This window comes from Mizuhopecten yessoensis, unplaced genomic scaffold, assembly GCF_002113885.1.
Source record: "Mizuhopecten yessoensis strain PY_sf001 unplaced genomic scaffold, ASM211388v2 scaffold2711.2, whole genome shotgun sequence".
Lineage (NCBI taxonomy): Eukaryota > Metazoa > Mollusca > Bivalvia > Pectinida > Pectinidae > Mizuhopecten > Mizuhopecten yessoensis.
The window spans coordinates 463,842-476,908 of record NW_018485984.1 but is presented as its reverse complement, the minus strand read 5'-3'; the positions used below and the strand labels follow the sequence as shown (position 1 = coordinate 476,908).

Genomic DNA, 13,067 nt, shown 5'->3' with positions numbered 1-13,067 from the left:
TCAACATTATGTGATTGCATTTCAGAATGCAACTCGAGTCTTTTGAACATTAAAGTCCGAGTGTATGATTATAGTCTTTCCGAAGCTCAACATCCTACATTTGTCCAAATTGTTATCATACTTTAGAAGCTTTTTGTTTTATTTTATAAATGATGAACTACCCGTCAAAGCTATAAGACAGAAAAGTCATACAATATGTGTTTCTAAGAGAATGAGACAACCAACTGTTACGATTAGTTCCCAATTGTCAGGATTGGTCGCTACAATGTCCCCTAAGACGAAGGCAGGACCCTATACCAATGATTCTGCAGGAAGAACGGTATCGTCGCCTTTTGTGATCTTGCAATGGATTTTAGCAAGAAAATAATCTTTTCCCGCAAAATTTGCGTGTGATTGGTACTAAGATGTCAATATCAAGGTCTTTATGACAATTGAACAAACTGTCCAGTCAACACCCTATCAACACGTGTGTTTGAGGACACAGACAATGTTTTATATATCTTTGTTTAATAAATACAAAAGTAGCTTGTTAAATTTACTTCCTTCAAACTTTTTTATCCTGAGTTTGATGTCTCGTGAACTAGAGATTAACTCCCTCGGCAGTTTCCGTGATTTCGTCAAAGAAATGCCCTAGTCATTACGAGGAGAGGTGGTCAGAGCGTGAATTGACTCGACACCTCATAGTTGTTATCGATGGTGGGTCAAAAAGATGTTTGAGCGTTTCGTATCTGCGTCATATAATAGCATAATGAATTTCAGTGTATAACAAGTTTCCGTTCCCTTTCGACTAGATCTTTTTAACTCGGCTTCTCCCCCAGAAACAGATATATTCTCGGGGACATGTTTTATTCCTCAAGCCCATACTCAGATAGTCTTTGCCTATTTGTGATGTTTTTGTGATGTTTTGACGACTGACGACGTATTCTGTTTAAACAATTTCCTAAATAGCCTATCGTGACATGCTGTAGACTTTGTTCAGTAAATATAATCGACACGGATAACATAAAGATGCATTGTCAGTGATTCTAGCCTCTGCTTGATAAAACTCCCTTCCTGAAAGTAGCACAGGGCGTATCTGATGTCATGTCTAGGACAAAAACAGTTTAAGAAACAATACATTGTTACACTTCCCTCCCTGTCATTATCCTACGCACCAAATGGAGTTGTTACCACTGGCTGCGAATCTTTAATATCGGGGTGTCAGGAAGGTCCAATATGGCATGTTTGACAACCGTTACAGAAGGAAAAAGGCCATACGCGATGCACTGTTATCGTTTATTGTTGGACGTTGTATTAGAAGCAATCCCACGTAATGTTGAGGTTGGAGATCTCATCAGGACACGGAAACGATGGAAAGTGACATACCTTAAATAGTAACAAGTGCTACATATACCCTTAATGTTGGTAGGATGTCAGAGTAGCGAGCAGTTAAATGGTACTTTTTGACAATCATCATGGTATCAATGACACCTGCACAAAGACCATAGTTAGGGTATCGGTTACATCTGATTTAATATCATCACTTCAAAGAAATGTTGTCCAAAGGCTGTCACAGGTGATAATTACCCAGGTGTGTGAAATTCAGAACATATTGTGGATTTGTACTTTTACACTTCAGTAAAATTAGTGTTGAAAGTACTTAAACACACGATCGATATTAAGATTAGTTTGGACATTGATGACGTCGGCCGTGCTGATTGGTATTGATCAGAGACATACAGCCATATAGTGTTGTTATCTTGAAGATCCGGTTGTGTGAAACTTAAGTAGTTAACATTTTATAAATATTACAATTATTTTTAACTGTACTCAATTTGTTTATATTTAAAGCAATCCAAAATATACAATATGTAAATGACATTGTTTCGTAAACAGTATAAGCCAAAATTGGTTTTCCTAAATTCAAAGGTGTTCTGTAGATTAGTTCTCGGTATGTAATCATATTACCATTCTTGGTTATTACTGAGTTTAACGTAAACTGAAGTTGTAGATTTTAGTTGTTGGTTTGGTATTTAAGAATTTGTGTAGAGGAGATTGGTTAAACACGAAAAGGGAAAATTACGCAAATCACCTTTCTAATTAGTGGGACGTGGAAAGATAATTTCGTTATTATTGGATATGTTTTATTTTCTCCTCCCGAACGTGTTTCCTTCTTGTCGTTTGCAAGGTCTTCATTGTGCAGTTTTTGTGCAGGTAGTATTCTAAGTTGTTTGTTAGAATTTGAGAATTTCTGTATCATAAGTTTGCTTGACAATGCTTTTCGTGTAAAGCATTTGCTTTTTTTGCATTAAACCATAATTTATATACATATATATTTGTTGAGTCGCTTTGTTTCTGTTATGCATGATTATACACCCAATAAGACCAAACAAAATGTAGAAATCAATATGATAAAAATACATCTGACTTCACTTTTCCGTTCCATTAAACGGTCGATAATGTCGCTCGGAGTTCATTTAATAAAATTCAATATAAAATACATAAAATGATTATCACTAAGAGATGATCAAATTCAATGTTTATTTGTAGTATAAACTCAGATATGTGGTATATTTCAGTTACAATCTTTAACTAAAAGATTGAAATTGAGGTATGCCATTAGTTTAAACAATTAAGACACACATGGAAATGTGTAAATCCCTTTTTGTAACATAGCTATCAGATGTTGGTTCCTCTATATTAAAATGTATATCGATGATTTTTAACTTATTTTTGTTTTAAAAAGTTACTATACTGTAATCAATGTTGTTACGCGAGGTATGTCATTCCGTGTTGTTTCGCAACCAGAGTCAAGTAAAAGTGATGAAGTAAAATTCAGCAGTATTCCATGACACAATAGCATGTCTATATTCGTTTCATGGATTCAAATTATTTCGATCTCAAATCTCATATATGTATTTTTGTATGAACGAAGGTAAAATATTAGCTTCATATACCGTGACAAATAAACTGTGAATCGACTCATTTCTGCTCAATAGGATGTCTGTGTCTAAGCGAATCATTCTCTTAAGCAACACTAAATGTTGAATTGAATGGTCTCTGGTTCTTATTTTTATACGTTGTTTGGTGTTTATTTCATATTCCTAGCATGGGTTTGATATATTTTATATTATAGACTTTTCAAAAGGTTCCAAGATAATGTAATGTTTACGTCAGTCATACCAAAAGAGTCAGGGTATCTACAATACAGGTGACACTTTGCCAACATTCCTTTTATACTGACACACGCTCTTCGATCTACGGTCTGAAACTTTGCTGACATTAAGCGAGTAGAGTTAAACGAAAGGACAATTTCGGAATGGGGTTTAATCGTACAGTGACAAATATTCGTTGATACTAAGAACGAAGACCATTTTGGTGGAATGTATTTTTAATATGGTAACCATTTTGGAAGCCACAGCCAAAACTGAATGCATTTCAAATTAAAGTCTACATTTATTACCGTAGCGCTGTGGATCGCGTTCTGTATGTAAGCTGGTGGAGGCCAATCACCCGACTTCTGTAAAAGCATTAGTCATGTACAATGGGCGACCAACAACAAAGAATGCATTAATCTCAATCGTCAGCAATCTGCCGGTGAATGTATGACAGATGCTGTATGTAATTGTAAAGCCCTGTTTGCTATGGAGGTATTGCGTATACATATATTACTGATCCCCCAAATGTGTCCCTCAATGCGCTCCCATTTACCCCCATCGTCGACTTCTCAACGGCGATATTTCTACTATAAACAAAGTAGTATCGACATGCAAAGCTGATGCATATCTGCCAAACATCCAAACATGCTAATTTCCCTTTATCTGGCAAGATACACCTTTTCAAAATATTTCCAAATTGGCTTATATTGACGATACACATGCATAAAGTGGAAAATTTGCCAAAAGGTGGTTACTAAAATAGGTTTTGTACCTAAATATAGGAACAATGTTCGTATGTATTTAATTGGAAACGGAGGAATATGTCGTACAAAACTTCCACGAAAGGTAAATAGTCAGCTTGGAATTTAAAAATTGATACTATTGCTTATTCTCTAACTAATTGCACGCCGACGTATTTGCATACATGTATGGGTGTTTTATCAAATATGACATCAATAAGACTAGCGTGTTTATGGAATTGAAGTTATTTCAGGCTTAGCCACACTTACCTGTAAAAGTAAAGTTAAATCTAAATCGCAACGCATAATTTACTTAATCGATGGAATACTTTAATTAATATTTTATCATACAACTTAAAATTTTGTTTATGTGAACTAACTTGTATTAATATTGCTTTTTCAGTTGAGGATTTTACTGATTAGAGATAACCTACACACCTATCTTATCCAGCTAATGTAATAAAATCCTATAACTCTTATTATGAATACTAGGACTTTGTTCGTTGTTAATAGGCCTACTATTTATCTGAATGTATGGGAACTATTTTATTTCCTTAAATTTAATTTACAAATGTTTAAATATCTAAATAGAACACCAACAAATGTACATTTGAGAATCTTTTACGAACCTATCCCCTTTCTAGTTTCTGTAAACACAGTTTACACGATTTATCCCATAGTTTAAAAATCTAGTCATATTATATGGGGACATTGTATTTGTTATCCACCTCGTTTGAAGAGAAATCTGTTACGAACCTAAACCACATTCTAATTTCTGTAACACAGTTTACACAACTTATTCATAGTTAAACAAATCTAGATAATTCATATGGGAACATCGTAGTTGTTCTCGACGTTGCTTGCCGTTTGGGAAAACAAATGTACCATAGTCATTAATACTGATTAATCTTATTTGGCGTTAAGAGAGTTCTTTTCGTCAAAGGAGCTTTACAGCAATACAACAGTTCCATTTCGATTTATCAAAAGAAAATAGTTCAATTTACTAGACATGTTTTAAAACTGTCCTCGTCCTTCTTTGTCCAGTTGATACGTTCTCTGATGGATGCTATTGGTCTGTCATAAAAAACAGGACAGCAGAGCACTACACCTTTCACGAAAGCCTGACTTTTTTTATCAGAAACATTCTCTCAGACAATTGTTTATCACAATAGATCATCGTCCTCCGTACCTTATGTTATTATAACAGTTCCAAAAACATGTTCTTCTTTCTCGATATTACTAATGTTTATAGAAAAAATATAATAAATCAGTTCTTGTTACCATCATGCATATAATTCCGAAGCCAGTAAAATTTGATATAATGTTAATTTATACAGGTCAATTACATTGTTGAGTTAGAGATAAAAAACAATCTTCTTCTATTACTCACCCAAGGGAGTTTATATGATTTCTAAAGATTTTGAAATATACTGACATGATTGCTAGGTAGCTATGGTCCAAATAATGTATGATTTTGGTAACTAAACATATATCAGAAAACCTAATTGTCAAATTTTATTGTGTAATGCAAAATGCATTATTGGATTTCCGAAAATAACCCTTGTTGACAGAAATCCAACTTACAAAAAACTTCACAGTTATTAAAGACAAAATTCAGAGAATAAGCAATTTTAGACAGCAAATCTTCAAAAAATAAAGATTTTTTTTATGTAATGTAATTAAGTCTGAATATTGATTATATATCAGCCGGGTATCAGAATTTGAATATATATAGCGTACGGCCCTGACACAGCGAGCTGTTTGAAGGGTAAATTGGTTGAAGTTGAGATCACTTTGTATTGGTAGAGACATTTATGGGCAATTTGTGTCATGACCGGTGTGTACGGGCGAGTGAAATCTCTATCAAAGCCTGTTATACCTCATGTATCAAATGTCGCCTCTACACCCTATCTCAAATAGACTTCTTTACAAAATTTTGCAGGAAATTAAATATCATTATTGATAAAAGTGGATGAATATTTTATGAAGAAATATGTGACGGGCTGATATGATCATGAAATGTTGTTTTGCCAAATAGAACGAAGTGTATGTACCTAGACCTGGCGTTCTAGATCTAAGGTGTGATATACAGTCATTAGAAATCCGATAGCACGTGCTCCCGTGTATCGGACCAACAACAGTCGAGATGGAGGTTATTCTGTAAATATATGTGATATATAAACAGATAAATTCTTACCACGACCCCCTGTAAGTCGACTTGTCAAGTTTAAAATTATTTGGGTTTAACGTTTGTCCCTCACAGGGGAGATTTATCTCCCAAAACGGGTTTCTTGTGTCTCGCTAGGTTAAATTAGCCCTGCGCTGAGTCTGAGTTGTTAAGAAATTCCGAATGGCACTTTGACCAGCCAGCCGTGACGTGGTGAAGATAGTACCCCTTCTTTCCATTGGTGTGTGTATGATGAATAGTCCACCATTGGCGGTCGATCTAATTCCTGATTTATCGACGTACGCAATTTCTTCAAACGAAATAGATAAAATAAACATTCTTTTAAAATCGTATTATGTAATAGTTTATTTTGACTTACGGTATAAACTAAATTTCGATCCGAAATAGGATTAACATGTAGCTGTCGGTCCCAATAAGTCGATGTTGTTTGTTCTTATGCAGGATTCCGGATCCGCCAATACCGTCGTCGTATCACTGGATCCAGTGTTTAGTTTACCCCCTGAAACAGAGAGCACTTGAGCTGAAGATTGGTAAGTATCCCTATCATTGCTATGCTATTCGGTCGTATCGTAAATTATATATTGTCAGGAGGTTTATTTTGACAAGCATGCATACAATAAAGTTATAACAGACAACGTGCCCTACATTTCTCTATGATAAAGTACAGGAATCATAACAACGAATGCTATTCACTGAAGGACTATTATTTATGTTTTTTGCCCGCGAGCATTTCTATCGTAATACATAACAATACATATGGATGTTTCTTTTAAATTATAAAGTACACACCCAAAGAGCACACAATAATACAAATACAAGTTTAATTGTGGTTTAAATAGTTCAACCTTTTTTTACGAATATGTTATTTTCTCTTTTTGATCATTGATAGGTACTGTTGTATCTCTATTATGTATTGATTATTAATTCCATAGCAAACATTAAACAAGCGGAATTATTAAATATGTTTTCAATCCAAATAGAAGAAATGACATATTAAAATATTTTCAACTAACACAGGGATCAGTTTCAAACCTGCCTTTTTTAATCTAAAATGAACACTGTTCAAAAAGAAAATATATATATTGTCTATCTAAAGTCATACATTAAACACGTAAATACCCACAAGTTAGATCGTTCAGGAAGTTTATTCAAACATATTCCATAGAATTAATTATATAATTTTACAAATGCATATCCTACAAAGGAAGTAACTGCAGCGTTATTGCAGATGGTAGCAATTATACTTACATCTGAGATATTCTTTATTATTATATTTGTAGAAAAAGCGACGTAAAAACGTTGTTATACAATGAAGACGAAACAAATTATTTAAATACTAAAATCAAATATTTATTGAACTTCGTGTGTGTGCTAACTCATGGTATACAAGCAATTTGAATTATGCTAGTTTTAAGAAAATGTAGTCTTCCGCAAATAGAAAACAAAATATAATCAACTTTGAGATGTAATATAAGAAATAATAAAATAAAAAGAATCATAAATTAATTGATGGGATAAACAGGTTGGAGGAAACGATTTATGCTATTTTACTATTTAAATTACAAATGTTGATATATATATTCATATGCAAGAAGTGTGTTTACAAACACCTAAATGATAGATATTGATTGTTAATTATACAAACACATTTGGATATAAATAGATACAGAAAGTAAGTTTAAAGACACCACTCTGAACCTGTATCAAAGGGATCGGATTATTTTATAACATAGTGTGCGAATCAATTGTTTCTAAACGACAATTTGAGTCAGTTTAATGTGATTTAAAAGAACATGTTGCGGTGTAAAGAGACTACCAATGTCTTTAAGGCATTTTATATGTTAGTGTGATTTATTACCACATCATGGGTGTTAATACCACACACAATACACACTCCCTGAGCGGCGACCGGACCTCAACTCGGACACCACAGTGATCTTCCAAGGATAAATGGCGATACACAGAAGTTTTTTCTTTCATTTGTATTTTTATTGATATCAGTACATGATCAAAAAGAAGCAATCGACATGAGAATACCGAAGAGTGATCGAAACCGTTATAAGAAACCCAAAACCTATGAACCAAAGCCAGAAAATTAAAAAACACAAACATATAACGATCATTTCAAACCAGTTAATAATCTATCGATACATTTTCGTTTTGTTTAACGAAGAATAATAATCTTAAAAACATCATATTAGTTTAATCATTCATATGATACATATGTTAAAATGGAACCTTAGTACAATTGTAAATATAATACATTATCCATGCCATTTTGTGACATTATAGTTCATATTGATTCGCATTAAATATGATGTTTGTTACAGTATAAAGGAGGGGAAGATGATTTATTGTGATCAAATAAGGGAGAAGCACTAGTAATAAAAAGTACTACAAAACTTTAAAATCTACTAGTTTCAATAAGTAGTCGTATTGCTTAAACTTACTATTAATGACAAGTCAACTTGATATCTTAAACGCACTAGTAACAAGTAAGCTTACCGAAAAGTTATATCTGAAACCCTTTTCATTAGATTAAATTTAATATCTAAAACTTGAAAGTAGTAACAAATAAATGTTTAATATTTAGGTTTATTATTAATAATAAGACAACGAAATTTCTAATAAGAGTTTCGTGCAAATACGATGTAAAACAAACGCTAACTATGGTGTAAAATGTAAACTTGTTTTCTTATGAGAGCTTACCAGAAATAACAAGTAAGCTTAATGGCTAACACCTGTAAGTACTTGTAATAGAAACATAAACTTATTATTATAAACCAAATCCCGTACATTGCTGTAATGGTGTATAGTAGAGTACATCCATACATCCTTTTTGTAAGGTTTGTACATATAAGATAATTGACGCGTTTGATACGATTCTATTGGTACGTTGATATGTATTGTTTATCTATGTACAACATTGGATACCTTATTTGCGGATAATTATTCCCGATGAATATATATAAATTGATGTCAAAATGAGACTGATATCTTGATAATTCTGAGGATATCCATTGATGGACGTTCATATAAATGACCTTTTATATGAAGGTGCCAACCATCCATTCATATTCGGAAAATTCTGAATACACATATGACATTTCCGCTTTGATTTTACGTTACATTGATGTTAGAATCTTTAATGATATGACTTACTGACCGGGATCCATTGGCATATACATTGTTTCACAGTACCATTAATTCTAAGCTGTCACTATGCCCACTTTCTGTCTAAAATAGAGATTAATTATGTGTTGTCATTGCATATCTCAATTTATCTCTAACTTCAACTCTGTAAAGACATATTTATAGATACAAATATTATCATATTGGCATTTTGGACAACTCGCTCCATCTGTTTTGGAATGGACATTGTGTACGGTCCACCAATGGCTATCTGCCACTAATATTGATCCGCCATATTGTGTGCGATCGCCATCGCGTGCGTATCCATGGTTGCACGTATGGAATCTATATCATCTTGTGTACTATGTTTATTTCACAAACGATGAAATTCTATTAGTCCGATCCGTACACTGGATCAATAATTCCGTCAGAGTCTTCACCGTCCCCGGTCCGGCGATTGTGATGGATACGTGCCAGAACAGGTCTGTTTACGATTGTCTATATTGGGAGACAGGTCCTGTCAAATCTGGAAGTTTTGCTGTGCTATATCTAGTATACTCGCTGGCCCTCGGGGAATATTCTAGTTTTTCTGCCAAACATTATGTATGGATATATTCACAAATTTGTACAGACGGAGTGGCTGCTTGTTGTTGTATTTCATGAAAAGTAAACATTTTTGATTGTTACCGATAAGAGAATGGCTTTAGGGGAAATATATTGAGGCCTGTCCTGTGACTAAAATGTAGAGCTCTTATAGTGTTGTTTTTTCTTCTATACTGTAGCGAAAGGTTTCAGTACCCGTTACCAGAATAAGTGTAATTTTCTTCTTTTATTTTTTTTTTGAAAGAGAAAAATATAATTGCTCGTTTTCGGCTCAACATCATCAAATTGATATCTAGTTGATATTCAATATAAATCTATAGATAAATCAAACTTTGCTGTCAATATCTTTATTTCGTAAGCGTGAACTGGTAATATTGCTAAGCATACCTTCCCGAAAGGTAACTTTAAAATGAATTTGTCTTGAAGGCTTAATTAAATATCTGTACTTGCAATGTAAAATGTACCCAATTATTTAGTATGTTGTGTAACCGACGCAATTTTCTGTTGTGAGGTGTCATCTTGTCCTTATGGCATTAAACACAGTTGGCCATCTTCAATTAAACTCTTATAATCCCTTTGAAGACCTATGACAAATAAGCTCACTTGCTGTGCATGCAATCTGGTCATTAATCTAACGGACACTTTGATTGGCTGCTGTATGCCAACAGTCTAATTGTAAAGCGTTTTAATTGGTCTTTGCTGACGAATCTCATTAGACTGATTGGCTGGGAGTCCACGCTTGGTATCCTCGGATACAGAGATATGATTCAGCAAGCAATCTAAGTCGACACAATATCTATTTTAGCTCATCTACAATCACCACAAAGTTGCGACAACAAATTTTACCGTGTGTAACATTTCATCAGAAAATGGTGTTAGTTCTAACAAGGCACACTTTTAATGGAAATTGGTTCTCACGTTACAAACCTGACTTATCGTAACACTGACAGATCTAAATTAATTACTATTTTTTTAAATAAAAAATATTTCCGATAAATGGTCGATAGGAATGTTTATAGGACAATATCGATGGTTTCGATATATGGTTGTTTTACCCTCAAAATAGTACACAACCATTTCTGTTGATATGTCAAATATAAACACTGAATCAAGCGCATCATGTTTTATTGTGATTTTTTTTTTATACTAGCAAAAGCAATATGTATCTGATCCAATACATAAAAAAATACTCGTTTCTTCAAAATGCAATTATACCGCTACCACCAGTTTTTAACACTGAAACATGTACATTGTAGACTGGTCTGCTCAACCAAATATTATATTTTACAATAAAGCTGTATGTGTTTAATCCTTTACAACTGAAAGCAAAAATAAATGTGTTCTTGTTTGACTAACGAATGAACCTCTTCTATGTACTAATTAATACGATCGAACATATAATTTGACATTAGTTCCTACCGTCAAACTATATGCTCGATCGTATTCGTAATATGCTCATTCCAGATTACCAATAAAAATATTAATAGCAATTATGAAAATCACAAGTAATATTGATATTGTGATTTGTTTAAGACTTTCTTCTGGTTCATTAACAGTTGAAATTAAATGTTAATATATTTATTGTTGATTACAATATACATGTATATTGTGTCTGATTATAAACTTTTTTTTGTATCTAAACATGGAATCTGTATGGTTATATCATAACGATACTTGCATATTGAGCGAACATTTTCAATATTAAATATGTCAACTAACCTGAAAAAAATATGATATAGAGATAGGGAAACCCTCAACCATTTGCTGTCTTTATACATGATCCCGTTTAGTCATCATGACTGTTAAACCTATCTTAACTTTAGTAATCTGCTAAAGAAAACCACACAAAGTAAACCTTTTATAAACCATCAGGCCATTTTATCTATGCAAGACTTTTCATATGTCTACATACACATATGCATTGACCATGTGCCACTCATTTAACTTTTGTTTTATGTAATTTTGTTATAACCAATCATTTTGCCATGTCTGTGATTTCATACCAAAACACAACTAGCTACACAATCTATTATTAGCACGTAACTTTATAACAAACAGAGCTGCTTATTCAGATCACAACGTGACTAGCAATTTTAAAGCACACAACCTTCATAAACTGTCATAAAATGAAAATAACACAATCGACTCTAAATGTAAACCGTATTGGGGTGACTATAGTGACGTCATTAGGTGGACATGCTACAGATTGTTGCCTCGAATTGGGATGGCACTCTTACCGGGGGTAAAGTACATATTAATAGCAGGATACACCTTCTCATCTAACACCCCGAAGGTGGTCTCTATCCGGAATGAAAACCACTTCTCTCAATGAACAATAACTGGTGCATACCGTCAGTACTAGAAATACAAAATAAGGTAGAACCTGTTTAAAATATACAGTTTGTCGATGCAGAGAGCCAAATCAAATAATGGCCACGAAAAATTTATCTCGTACAAGTAAAAACGACAGCAGATAGATATGTTTCATTAACACACTGTTCTTCACTAATACTCGCGTCATCTGACATTTAAAAAATAACATATTTGCACTTTCGATTATTTACAAAATCGATAAGTGAGATTGTCGAGAAACATAGGGGAATAATATTCGTATCATAAAACGCAAGGCAGATTAAAGAGGCACTAATAATTTTCATTGTATAAGCTGCTTGAAGCACTGGCATTTACATACTGCAGTATCGATCAGGTACACATACTACTTGTTCTTAATTGATAAAGGATATGTATATATATCGTGTCATGTGGTGAATTAACATGAGTACATATCATAAGGAAAACCTGTGAATACATATATCTTAAACATCTTCCTCATACATGCTGATACTTTACAAATATAAAATGTCTGTATCAAAAGATAAGTTTAACATGTATAGGGGAGCTTACGTGAGCTTAGCAAGCCTCTAGAGAACTAGAACTAAACCGGAATATAATATCCTATTGATCACAAAACCACAGTTGTTTTGCAAATAATCGAGAAAAACAATATTTTCTAAGCTGACATGAAATTTAAAAACTCGACATGCAAATTTGTTCTCTTTTGTCACAATTATAATACAACAACCAATTAGATTTTAGCAAGGTGATATCAAACATGATTTTTGTGTTCATAAAATATTATTAATGTAATTGGTATTATTACACTGATACCAGGAGGGTTATACATCAAATATAAAAATATGTTTGGTTTATTTGTGAAACGAACTGCTTTATACAAATAATAGTGAAACGTATTAAAATCCGAATAAA

General features: G+C 33.2%; 1 protein-coding gene across 1 annotated transcript in view; it reads left to right on the top strand.

Annotated features, from left to right (window-relative positions):
* The window catches only part of LOC110445065 (homeobox protein Hox-B3-like), a 67,148-nt gene that overhangs the window by 20,187 nt on the left and 33,894 nt on the right, over positions 1 to 13,067 (top strand). The window contains exon 2 of the mRNA XM_021489422.1: positions 6,507 to 6,595. The gene's annotated coding sequence lies outside the window, so the exon portion shown is untranslated. The remainder of the gene's footprint in view (positions 1 to 6,506; positions 6,596 to 13,067) is intronic.